Raw genomic sequence first — 11,900 nt, 5'->3', positions numbered from 1 at the left:
ACATGCATGTTAAAGACATATGCATATTTTAACATCAGATATATAGTTCTCTCAGTGCACTGCTTTTAGACAGTCCTTTCCTCCCACCATTGTTTCCAAAGAGTCTCGCAGGTCAAAGGGACCCAAAAGGACAGAAATTATACTTTTCTTTTGGTCCAGATATCTAATATCAGACTGTTTTTGATACATATTTATATCAATGTTTATGCAGATTATTATTATTATTATTATTATTATTATTATTATTATTATTATTGTTGATATAGCATAACTTGGCTACTATTTTATGAAAGCTTCCAGTAAACTAGTAAACTCAGTGCATTCAGATTTAAAGAAATAAATACATGAATGAATGAATGAATGAATGAATGAATGAATGAATGAATAAATGAAGATTTTTTAATATTTATTTTTATTATATTATTTCCTATTATTAAATTGGATTTTTTAAAGTTTATTTAAGTATTTAATTTTAACATTTTTAATTATTAATTATAAAACTTATTATAATTTTTAATTTTATTATTTAATTAAATTTTTTATTTCACTTTATTTAATTTAATTTATTTACATTTATTTTTCATTTATTTAATTTTTTATTTCATTTTATTGTATTTATTTTATTTTATTTTATCTTTTTATTTTATTTTTTTTTTATTTTATTTAATTTAATTTATTCATTTTCTACTTATTTTTTTTCATTTTATTTTAATTTTTATTTATTCTTATTTTATTTCATTTCATTTCAGTTCATTTCATTTCAATTCATTTCATTGCATTGCATTTTTCATTTCAGTTTATTTAATTTTTTTCCCCAAATTGTCAAGAACACATAAAGATAAATAAAAAATACAAAATTCTTATCAACACAATTGTTTCTGCCTGTAAATGTAAACTACAGGAGAAAAAAACCGTGACTGTATTTTAGCTTAAAGTGACAGGCAACAGTATATGTTTACATTTCCTTTGGGAGCTGGCGGGAAATGTCCTAAAGTGACATGAAAACACGATTGTCTCATTTTGAGATTTATGATTGTATATAAGGAGTGGGAGTATTTTTATTTTTATAGAGTGATTGTGTACTCACACTACCAAACACACCATTATTTACAATCTCCAAGTACAGTAAAAGTGTATTTTGCATAACAGGTCCCATTTAAGAGGCCACAGACGGAACACACAGAAAGCTTCCATAAAGAAAAGCTCTCAATTTCATACATTTTCTATTTGCCCTCTCTTTTTCTGCTACGGCAGCACCGGGCTCCTGCTGCGTTGTGTATTGGACGGTAGGGATCACTCACTCCAATCTAGCTTCTTGCTGTTAGACCCCACACCTACTGCTGACCCCATCTCAAATCAAATGACCACCGATGGCCAGACTCTACACACACACACACACACACACCACTCTTTTCATTTGTAATCCAACTGGCTTCATGATATTTTCCCATGTTCAGAATGATTCAGAATGGAAAATCCAGCTCTACAGGACTCCAGCAGGTGGGACCAAATCCTGAAAACACCTACTCTCAAGGTCAAAACTAATCAAAAATAGGGGAAAAAAGGCATTTTAGACGAGTATATCTGCGTCCGACACTGTATGAAAGTATATATACGAATATAGAGTAAGACATAAAACAGAAACCAGAGGACCCGGAGAAACAACACGTGGGGAACATGCAAACTCCACACAGAAATGCCAACTGACCCAGTCGAAGCTCGAACCAATGACCTTGCTGTGAGGCAGCAGTGCTACCCACTGCACCACCACGCCACCCTTATTTAAAATTGCATAAATATATATATATATATATATATATATATATATATATATATATATATATATATATACACACACACACAAACACACACACACACACAGTTAAAGTCAGAATTATTAGCCCCCCTTTGAATCTTTTCTTCTTTTTTAAATATTTCCCAAATGATGTTTAACAGAGCAAGAAAATTTTCACAGTATGTCTGATAATATTTTTTCTTTTAGAGAAAGTCTTATTTGTTTCATTTCGGCTAGAATAAAAGCAGTTTTAAATTTTTTAACCCATTTTTAGGTCAAAATTATTAGCCCCTTTATGCTATATATTTTTTTCGATGGTCTACAGAACAAACCATCTTCATACAATGATTTGCCTAATTACCCTAACCTGCCTAGTTAACATAATTAAGCTAGTTAAGCCTTTAAATGTCACTTTAAGCTGTATAGACCTTTTTCTTGGAACGCAAAATTACCCATTATGCTTTGCGTGTATGCGCAAGGAGAATGCTAAGAACTTCCGGTTGTCAGCTGATGTGTGTAAACAGTCACATTTGGACAGCTTTGAAACAATAGTTTTAATCTATTTTACCTGCATTTTTCTTCTTTAAACTGATACTGTTGTCAATCAGCACCACCTCCTGGACTGATCATTTAAAAAAATGTGATCTAATAGGATGGAAAACAACTGCTGTGAGGCATTTTCCCCTCGTTGTCAGATGGCATCTTCTGCTGTTTAAATGAAGCCTCGTCATCGCTAAAGTCACCTGTACTGTCCCACTAACACACTGATTTAATAACTGTGACAAAGTGAAAATAAACGGACATTTTGAAATGACAGAAAAACACAAACCGTGGTGAATACAACAGACTATATGAAACATAAACGGCTCACGATTAGAATGAACAGCAAATCAGCCAGCAGAGTATCAGTAATGGACTTTTATTGGTCATTTTTGTAAATTGCATGACGTACATATCTGTCAAGTTTCATGCCAGTAATCTGGTTTGCTCTATAACGCAGTGAAGTATTGCGTGTGGTGTGTGTGTGTGTGAAGAGCCGCTGAGCTAACAACTGACAGGCCAGGAAAACACACACACACACACACACACACACACACACACACTGTATTTCTGACGGCAGACACGTGAACTAGGAGAACGTTTTTCTCGCGCACTTGGACCACATCTGACAGATTATAACGGCTTTAATGCACACCTTTCAAAGTTGTGCCTCACAAAAACACTCCGTAATCCACTCAAAACGCTATTGAAACCCATTTTCAGAGTGCAAATTACCAGTTGTAAACGGAAGTTCTTTGCATTCTACCGGAAGACGCTGGTCGCTTTGGCGCCCTCCAAGAAAAAGATCTATAGAAGTGTCTTGAAAAATATCTAGTCAAATATTATTTACTGTCATCATGGCAAAGATTAAATCAATCAGTTTTTAGAAATGAGTTATTAAAACTATTATGTTCAGAAACATTCTCTCCATTAAACAGAAGTAAGGGCAAAAAAGAAAAAAAAAAAAGATATATATATATATATATACTATTAGCCCATCTCAATTACTACCCCCTGGAAAGAAGACATTTTTCAACTCATTTTTAAACATAATAGTTTTATACAGTTAATTTCTAATAACTGATTTATTTTTAATTATTTTGCCATGATGACAGTACATAATATTTTCAACTTAGGATCCGTCTGAAAATGTTACCCTACACTCAAAAAAAAAAAAAAGATTAGTGCTGCTTGTTCAAACTACCTGTTTATTTGTTTATGTTCAGTCCACTTACATTTGTAAACCATTAAGCTTACTTCAGCGTTTTTTTGTTGAGACAACATGAATAACTTTTGTTGGTCCTACTACCTGGGTAAGGGATTTGTAGTTCCCAGCATGCTTTGCATGGGATTGAATTAAGAGAGGGAAATATTGATATTATTAAAAGTAATCTTAGGTGTTTAAAGTTAATAAAAAGACTTGTTAGAGTTTAATCTTCACTTTAGTTGGAAGATTTAGAAGATTTTGATGTAATGCTTTGAGTTTTAATGCTTCTTGCAGAAGCAGCAATGCTTTGGGTGTTGGCAGCTTAATTAGCAAAAATGCAGTTTGTTGATTTGCTCAGTGAGCAATAACTGTCCTAAAATTAGTTCTGAGATCAGACTCAATCAACTGTATATGTAACTCATGAAATATGCTTTAAAATGGCTCTTTTATTTCATTTAGGATAACTTATAAAATAAGTACGAAAGAGACTAAGAAAAAATAAAACTAAGAGACTTTGAAATGTACAACAGACAATAGACATACAGTTGAAGTCATAATTATTAGCCCCCTGTTTATTTTTTTCCCCAATTTGTCTTTGTTTCAATTTAACAACATAAAAACCATGGACCAATTGGAGCGGTTTTCAGACCAACCGCAATTTGACGTAGGAGTGCGGTCCCCCCACCCATCAATATTGATTGACAGGCGCGCATCACCATATCCTCAGTTTGTTGTTTCACGTCTGCCATTTTCAGCGTGTGAGTCAAAGCGATGTCACTAAAGGAACACCCTTGCTCTATTTTTAGATGTAAGGCTCAATAGGCTAGTTTGTTTGTTTGTAGGTAGGTTTGCAAACATGTGTACTTTTCATTGCGTCTACCTTAAACTTCAGCCGTTTGCATTTCTTGCGTTCACAGAAGCTCCCTGTGATCTTAACTAGCTGCAGCTGGAAAGTGCGAGCGCGTTGCCTCACGTGGGTGTCCCTCAATTGGAAATAAAATAACGAACTTGCCTGCAGGTCGCACACCAGAAACGCAGCTCGGCGACGCTCTGTGTCGCGTCACGCAGCGCCAGGCATTTCAAAATTCTAAACATAGGTTTCTATCAGGGTACACACGGCGCTGCAAGTCGGCGGCTGTTCGCGGCGCCCAGCCACGATTCGGGACACTTCATATTTCTGCCACGCCACAGAGCGCCATCTGAATAGTTTCATTTTTAATAGCATCCGAATGTGCATGTATGCCCTGTACATGTGGTTGAATTGACAATAAAGCTGACTTTGACTATATTTTTCATGGTATCATGCTGCAGGAAAAATGGTGCAGCAACTATTTTCACTCAGAGATGCTTGCACACTATCTAATGAGCTAAACACTATTAACACGATTCAAAAACTATCATCAAAAACCGTTGCTTTCATTTTTAATCTTTAAGCTCACTTCAATTAACACCTGCTTTGACTTACAGTAACTGCAGCTGTTCTATTAGGCACAGAAGTATAATAGCTCATCTCTCTTTGTTGTATAACCTTAAGAGCTGTTGGGTGCAGATGCGTGTCTCATTATCTTTTAAACAGGTGGTTGGATTTTACGCTCTGAACAAATTGACGCCTGCAGCACTGAAACTAAAGTTGGCAGTGAAGTCCAGATCTGTGTGTGCGCTTATTTTTTTTCTAGTAGACAGACAAGGTCAGATGTGGGTCCATGGCTGGGCTGCAAAAAGAGACAAATCTATATGAGGTTTTATTACACAGTGGCTTTCCAGCATGACAACCGATCCCTGGACCGAGTCACAACGCTCTACTGCAACAAGAGGAATTATATAAAAAACGCAAACCAAGATTTGTAATCCACACCTGGGGATGTCCAAAGGGGACGACAGGCAACCGGGAATGCTGTCGATGAGGGTTAAGGACAGGGGGATTCTAGGATAAAAAAAAAAGTGTAGGATACAATTACATTTGAAGTGTTCCGATGCAAAAACCTTTAAGTGTCGTCTAAAATTTCCATCAAAAATGAGACATTTTTCCAAGGCTCCTTTGTTTATGTTAAAACACCATAAAAAGTGCTTATTCTTTGCCATAAAAGCAATACCACTGAACCTACACACAGCAACCTGATAAAAATGCTAATTTTAGATGGCATTTCAAGGGTTTTGCATCTGAGCATTTTGACTAATAGGGTAGGATTATATCTTTATTGTTGTGCATAGATGCGTGTAATATTTGAGTATACTGTAAAAGCTAGTAAACACCTGTTTATTGTACAAACACACACTTTTACTCTTTGCATTTCTATGCAAAACCTTTGTCTGTGCTCTGGTAGTTATTTATTTTACTATTGTTTACTGATTTGACACTATGATGATATTTTGACCACACAACAGCAGCAATTCTCTGACAATTAATATATTACATGAAAATCATCCAACAATGTATTGCAATGTCTAAAAACAAGGGGAACAAATGTGTCAAAAATAAAAGGATGTATTTAATTTACTAACAGTAATGTCATGGATTGGTCAGGCTCTCACGACCCCCACTCACGAAGATCACCATCACCTGACTTCTAATGAGCACACAGCTGCATCACATTCACGAGCACCAGATAAAAGCACAGCACTCCAGTCGCTCATTGTCCGGGCTCGTCTCGACGAAAGCGGACAACTGAGCGACCACTCAGCGTAGTCATCCTCAGCTAAAACAAACGATTTACTTACCTGTTCTCTTTGTATTCCTCCTAGTCTTCCTGGTCCTCCCGAATCGTCCTGTCTTCCAGTCCTTCCAAGTCTGTGTCATCCTCTGTCAGCTGTATCTGGTGTGTGCTGTCCATCCTCGTGTATTCCTGTTACCCAGCCACGGAGGAAAAGACCCCAACATCATTCCTGATCCTCCTGGCTATCCTTCATGTGCTCCTTGTTGTCATTTAATAAACACCCTAACGTTTCCTTACCTCTGTCTCCTGTCCGCTTCATAACAGAAGCCCGGACCCATAACGACGACAACATGAGCACCCCCGATCACCTTCAAGAGCTGGTGGACCAGTTGAAGCGGATTCTACAGCCACCAGCTCCACTTTCCAACGCACCACCAGCACCGAGCACTTCCGCCTCCACAGTTTCTTCTTCGGCCCTTCCTTCCAGTCCCATGGCCCGACCAGCGCCCTACTCAGGCGGAGCGGGGGAGTGCAATGGTTTTCTGTTACAATGTTCCCTCATATTCGAAATGCAACCTTCTCTATATCCCACAGATAAGTCGAAGATCGCCTACATCGTATCTCTACTCTCTGGACCTGCACTTAAATGGGCTGAGACGATCTGGAACCAAGCCGGGCCGGTCATGAATTCCATCACTACCTTCACGGAGTATTTCAAAGAGGTGTTTGGACGTTCTGATGGGGAAGTAGCCGCTGGAGAGCAGCTGTATCATCTAAAGCAAGGTACTCTATCTACACAGGAATATGCTCTCCGGTTTCGCACTCTAGCAGCTGCAAGTGGATGGAATGAGAGATCGTTGTTGACCACGTACCGGCTCGGCTTGGAACCCACTCTCCGAATCCAACTGGCCACATTAGATGATACAATGGGTCTGGAGAGATTCATCCAACATTCTCTCCGATGTTCCGATCGTCTCCGTTCCTATCAACAGGACACCATCACCCCCTCGTCTGCACTCCTCCAATCGCCTGAGTCAACAGCCTCTCCAGAACCAGAACCCATGATAATAGAGTCTGGAAGACTGACATCAGCGGAACGACAGAGGAGGCTGACCCGGGGTCTGTGTCTATACTGCGGTGTCAGTGGACACACCCGTATGGAGTGTCCCCTTCGTCCCATTCGGACTTCAGTGAGTGTATTCAGTACGAATATTGAACAATGTAAACCACTTACTACCACCGTACAAATAACTACTGCCTCTATTTCTCTCCTTGTCACAGCCCTCATCGACTCCGGGTCAGCAGGGAACTTCATCTCCCAATCCCTCTGTCGTCAACTCCACCTCCGTACTGAGGCGTCCTCGCATATATACCAGATACAACCGATAACCCAGTGCACTCGATCTTCGACCCGTATCCATCGACAATGCGAAGACATCCTTCTTCAAGTGGGGTTGTTACATCAAGAGAGGATTCAATTTCTGGTTCTGGAGGGTGCAAATATGGACATCATTCTAGGGCGCCCGTGGCTGGTGAAGCACGATCCCATCATCTCTTGGGGCACAGGAGAGATAAAGAAATGGGGATCTGGATGTACACCTGCCTGTTTTCCAAATCTCCCTCTTCAAGGTCGGAACCCCATTTCTTTGTTTGCAACATCGGTCGAGAGCCCTCCTGAGAAGCAGTCTATCCACATTCCTAAGGAGTACAGCTCCTTTCATGATGTCTTCTGCCCCAAGAGAGCTTCCCAGCTACCGCCGCATCGGCCATGGGACTGCGCGATCGACCTAGTTCCAGATGCCCAGTTGCCAAGAGGTAGGATCTACCCGCTCTCGCTTCCAGAGAATCAGGCAATGGAAGATTACATAAGGGAAGCTCTGAGTCAGGGGTACATACGTCACTCAAAATCACCAGCCGCCTCAAGCTTCTTCTTTGTGGCCAAGAAGGACGGAGGGCTGCGTCCATGCATCGACTACAGGGTCCTAAATAACGGTACAGTAAAATACCGATATCCCCTTCCTCTGGTACCAGCCGCTTTGGAACAGCTCCGAGAAGCTAAAGTCTTCACTAAATTGGACCTCCGCAGCGCGTATAATCTGATAAGAATACGTGAGGGGGACCAATGGAAGACAGCATTCGTGACCCCTACTGGCCACTATGAATATGAGGTCATGCCTTACGGTCTGGTCAACGCCCCCTCCGTATTCCAAAACTTCATTCATGAAGTCCTCCGGGAGTTTCTTCACCACTGTGTAATAGTGTACATAGATGACATCCTCATTTACCTCCCGGAGTGAGGCCGAACATCGCCAACACGTTGCGGAGGTCCTACACACATTGAGAGAACATCACCTCTACCTCAAAGCGGAGAAATGCTCATTCCACCAGAAGTCGATTCATTTCTTGGGATACATCATTGACCAAACCGGTATACGTATGGATGGGAAGAAAATTGAGGCTGTTCTATCCTGGTCAGAACCCACTTCCATTAAGGAGCTCCAGAGGTTTCTTGGGTTTGCTAACTTTTATAGACGGTTTATCAAGGACTACAGCAGGATTACATCACCTCTCACTAATCTCCTCAAGGGTAAACCCAAAGGACTGGAGTGGACCAAAGAAGCAGCCGCAGCCTTCCGCCTTCTTAAGAAGGAGTTCACAAGGGCCCCACTCCTGACTCATCCTGACCCAAATCTTCCTTTCGTGGTGGAAGTGGACGCATCCACCACCGGCGTCGGGGCAGTATTATCTCAACATCATGATACACCGCCCCGACTGCATCCCTGTGCCTATTTCTCTCGGAAGTTGAGCCCGGCGGAGCAGAATTACAGCATAGGAGACAGGGAGCTTCTAGCAATCAAGCTAGCCTTGGAGGAGTGGCGTCACTGGTTGGAGGGAGCCAAACATCCGTTCCAGGTGATCACAGATCACAAAAACCTCCAATACATCAAAGAGGCCAAGAGACTATGTCCACGTCAAGCCAGATGGTCACTTTTCTTCTCACGTTTTGATTTCTCCATTTCCTATCGTCCAGGACCCAAGAATCTAAGAGCAGACGCTCTCTCTCGTTTACACGAGCATCACGATCATGAAGAACTCCCAACGAAGATTCTTCCCGAACACATCTCCATTTGTCCGATCACCTGGAACGCTCCTCCAGTCGTTGCCACTCCGGAAGCCCCTGCTCCGCCGGGATGCCCTCCTCATCGGCAGTTCATACCACCTGAACACCGGGTAGATCTGATCCACTCCTTACATACCTCGCTAGGCACTGGACATCCAGGGATCAACAATACTCTCTCGCTAGTATCCCAACGATTCTGGTGGCCAAACATGGCAAGGGATGTGAGGCAATATGTTCAGGGCTGTAAGGACTGTGCCCAATCCAAGAGCCCACGTCATCTACCCGCTGGAAAGCTCCATCCCTTGCCGATTCCGAACCGTCCCTGGTCACACCTAGGAGTGGACTTTATCACTGACCTCCCTTCGTCAGAAGGTAATACCTGTATTCTAGTCATAGTAGATAGATTCTCAAAGTTTGTCAAACTAATCCCTCTGAAAGGTCTTCCCACAGCCTTTGAAACTGCCGACAATATCTTTAATCAAGTCTTCAGGTCATTTGGTATTCCAGAAGATATTGTGTCGGACAGAGGTCCACAGTTCATCTCACGTCTATGGAAAGCCTTCTTCAAGCTCCTAGGTGTGGCCGTCAGCCTCTCTTCTGGATATCATCCCCAAACCAACGGGCAGACAGAGAGGAAGATTCAGGAGGTGGGACGGTTCCTGAGGACCTTCTGCAGTGGTCACCAGAACTCCTGGAGCCAGTATTTGGGCTGGGCAGAATATGCCCAAAATTCACTGCGGCAACCCTCCACCGGACTCACGCCATTCCAGTGCGTCCTGGGCTTCCAACCACCGCTCTTTCCCTGGGATGGCGAACCATCTGATGTCCCCGCAGTGGATCACTGGTTCCGGGAGAGCGAGAGAGTCTGGGACGAGGCTCATCAACATCTGCAGAGGGCAGTCCGTCGAAGCAAGGTAACCGCCGATAGGAGAAGGTCTGAAGCACCCAGATACACACCCGGACAAAAGGTGTGGCTATCCACCCGGGACATACGCATGCGACTGCCCTCTCGCAAGTTAAGTCCCCGATTTGTTGGTCCCTTCACCATCGTGGAACAGGTTAACCCCGTCACCTACAAACTACAATTACCCTCTCACTACCGTATTCACCCTACATTCCACGTATCACTCCTGAAACCCTATCACGATCCTGTTCTTCCCTCCACAGAGCCTGACCACGAAGAGGAACCCCCTCCTCCACTGCTCCTAGAAGAAGGAGCCGTCTACGCAGTGAAGGAGATCTTGCGTTCCCGACGTCGTGGTGGCCAGTTGGAGTACCTGGTGGACTGGGAAGGGTACGGCCCCGAAGAAAGGACATGGGTTCCCAGAGCTGATATTCTCGATCCTAGTCTCATGGTGGAGTTTCATGAGAGCCACCCTGAGTTCCCAGCGCCTAGAGGCAGAGGGAGACCACCACGGCGTCGGAGGTGTCGGCCCTCAGGAGCGGGCCCTGGGGAGGGGGGTACTGTCATGGATTGGTCAGGCTCTCACGACCCCCACTCACGAAGATCACCATCACCTGACTTCTAATGAGCACACAGCTGCATCACATTCACGAGCACCAGATAAAAGCACAGCACTCCAGTCGCTCATTGTCCGGGCTCGTCTCGACGAAAGCGGACAACTGAGCGACCACTCAGCGTAGTCATCCTCAGCTAAAACAAACGATTTACTTACCTGTTCTCTTTGTATTCCTCCTAGTCTTCCTGGTCCTCCCGAATCGTCCTGTCTTCCAGTCCTTCCAAGTCTGTGTCATCCTCTGTCAGCTGTATCTGGTGTGTGCTGTCCATCCTCGTGTATTCCTGTTACCCAGCCACGGAGGAAAAGACCCCAACATCATTCCTGATCCTCCTGGCTATCCTTCATGTGCTCCTTGTTGTCATTTAATAAACACCCTAACGTTTCCTTACCTCTGTCTCCTGTCCGCTTCATAACAAGTAAATCTTGAAGATGAGCAGCAATGTATAATGTTAAGTGCATAAGTGTACACAGCTATTAAACAGCCATAAGCTTGAAAAATGCTTATTTAACTTATAGAACAGTGATTAAATTATGTATAATAGCCCACCTCTAATATTTATATATATAAAATTTATATTGCCGGCGGCTAGCTTTCTGCAAATCTCACATGATCGTCTACTGAAGCTACGCAGGGCTGTGCCTGGTCAGTACCTGGATGTGAGACTACATGGGAAATCCAGGTTGCTGCCGGAAGTGGTGTTAGTGAGACCAGCAGGAGGTGCTCAACCTGTGGTCTGTGTGGGTCCTAATACCCCAGTGTATTGATGGGGACTCTATAATGCTCAGTGAGCGCTGTCTTTTGGATGAAACTTTAAACCGAGGTCCTGACTCTAAGTGATCGTTAAAAATTCCAAGATGTCCTTCAAAAAAGAGTAGGGGTTTAACCCGGCAACCTGGCCAAAATGACTCTGTCCATCATGGCCTCCTAACCATCTCCATATGATAATTGGCTTCCAGGTGGATACTGCACATTGGTGGTGGATGAGGAGACCCCCCCCCCCCCCCCAAAAAAAAATGTTTAAAGTGCTTTGAGTGTCCAGAAAAGTGCTATATAAATGTAAAT

This window comes from Danio aesculapii, chromosome 14 (genome assembly GCF_903798145.1).
Source record: "Danio aesculapii chromosome 14, fDanAes4.1, whole genome shotgun sequence".
In the NCBI taxonomy this organism is placed as follows: domain Eukaryota; kingdom Metazoa; phylum Chordata; class Actinopteri; order Cypriniformes; family Danionidae; genus Danio; species Danio aesculapii.
Note: the sequence above shows the minus strand (reverse complement) of the source record.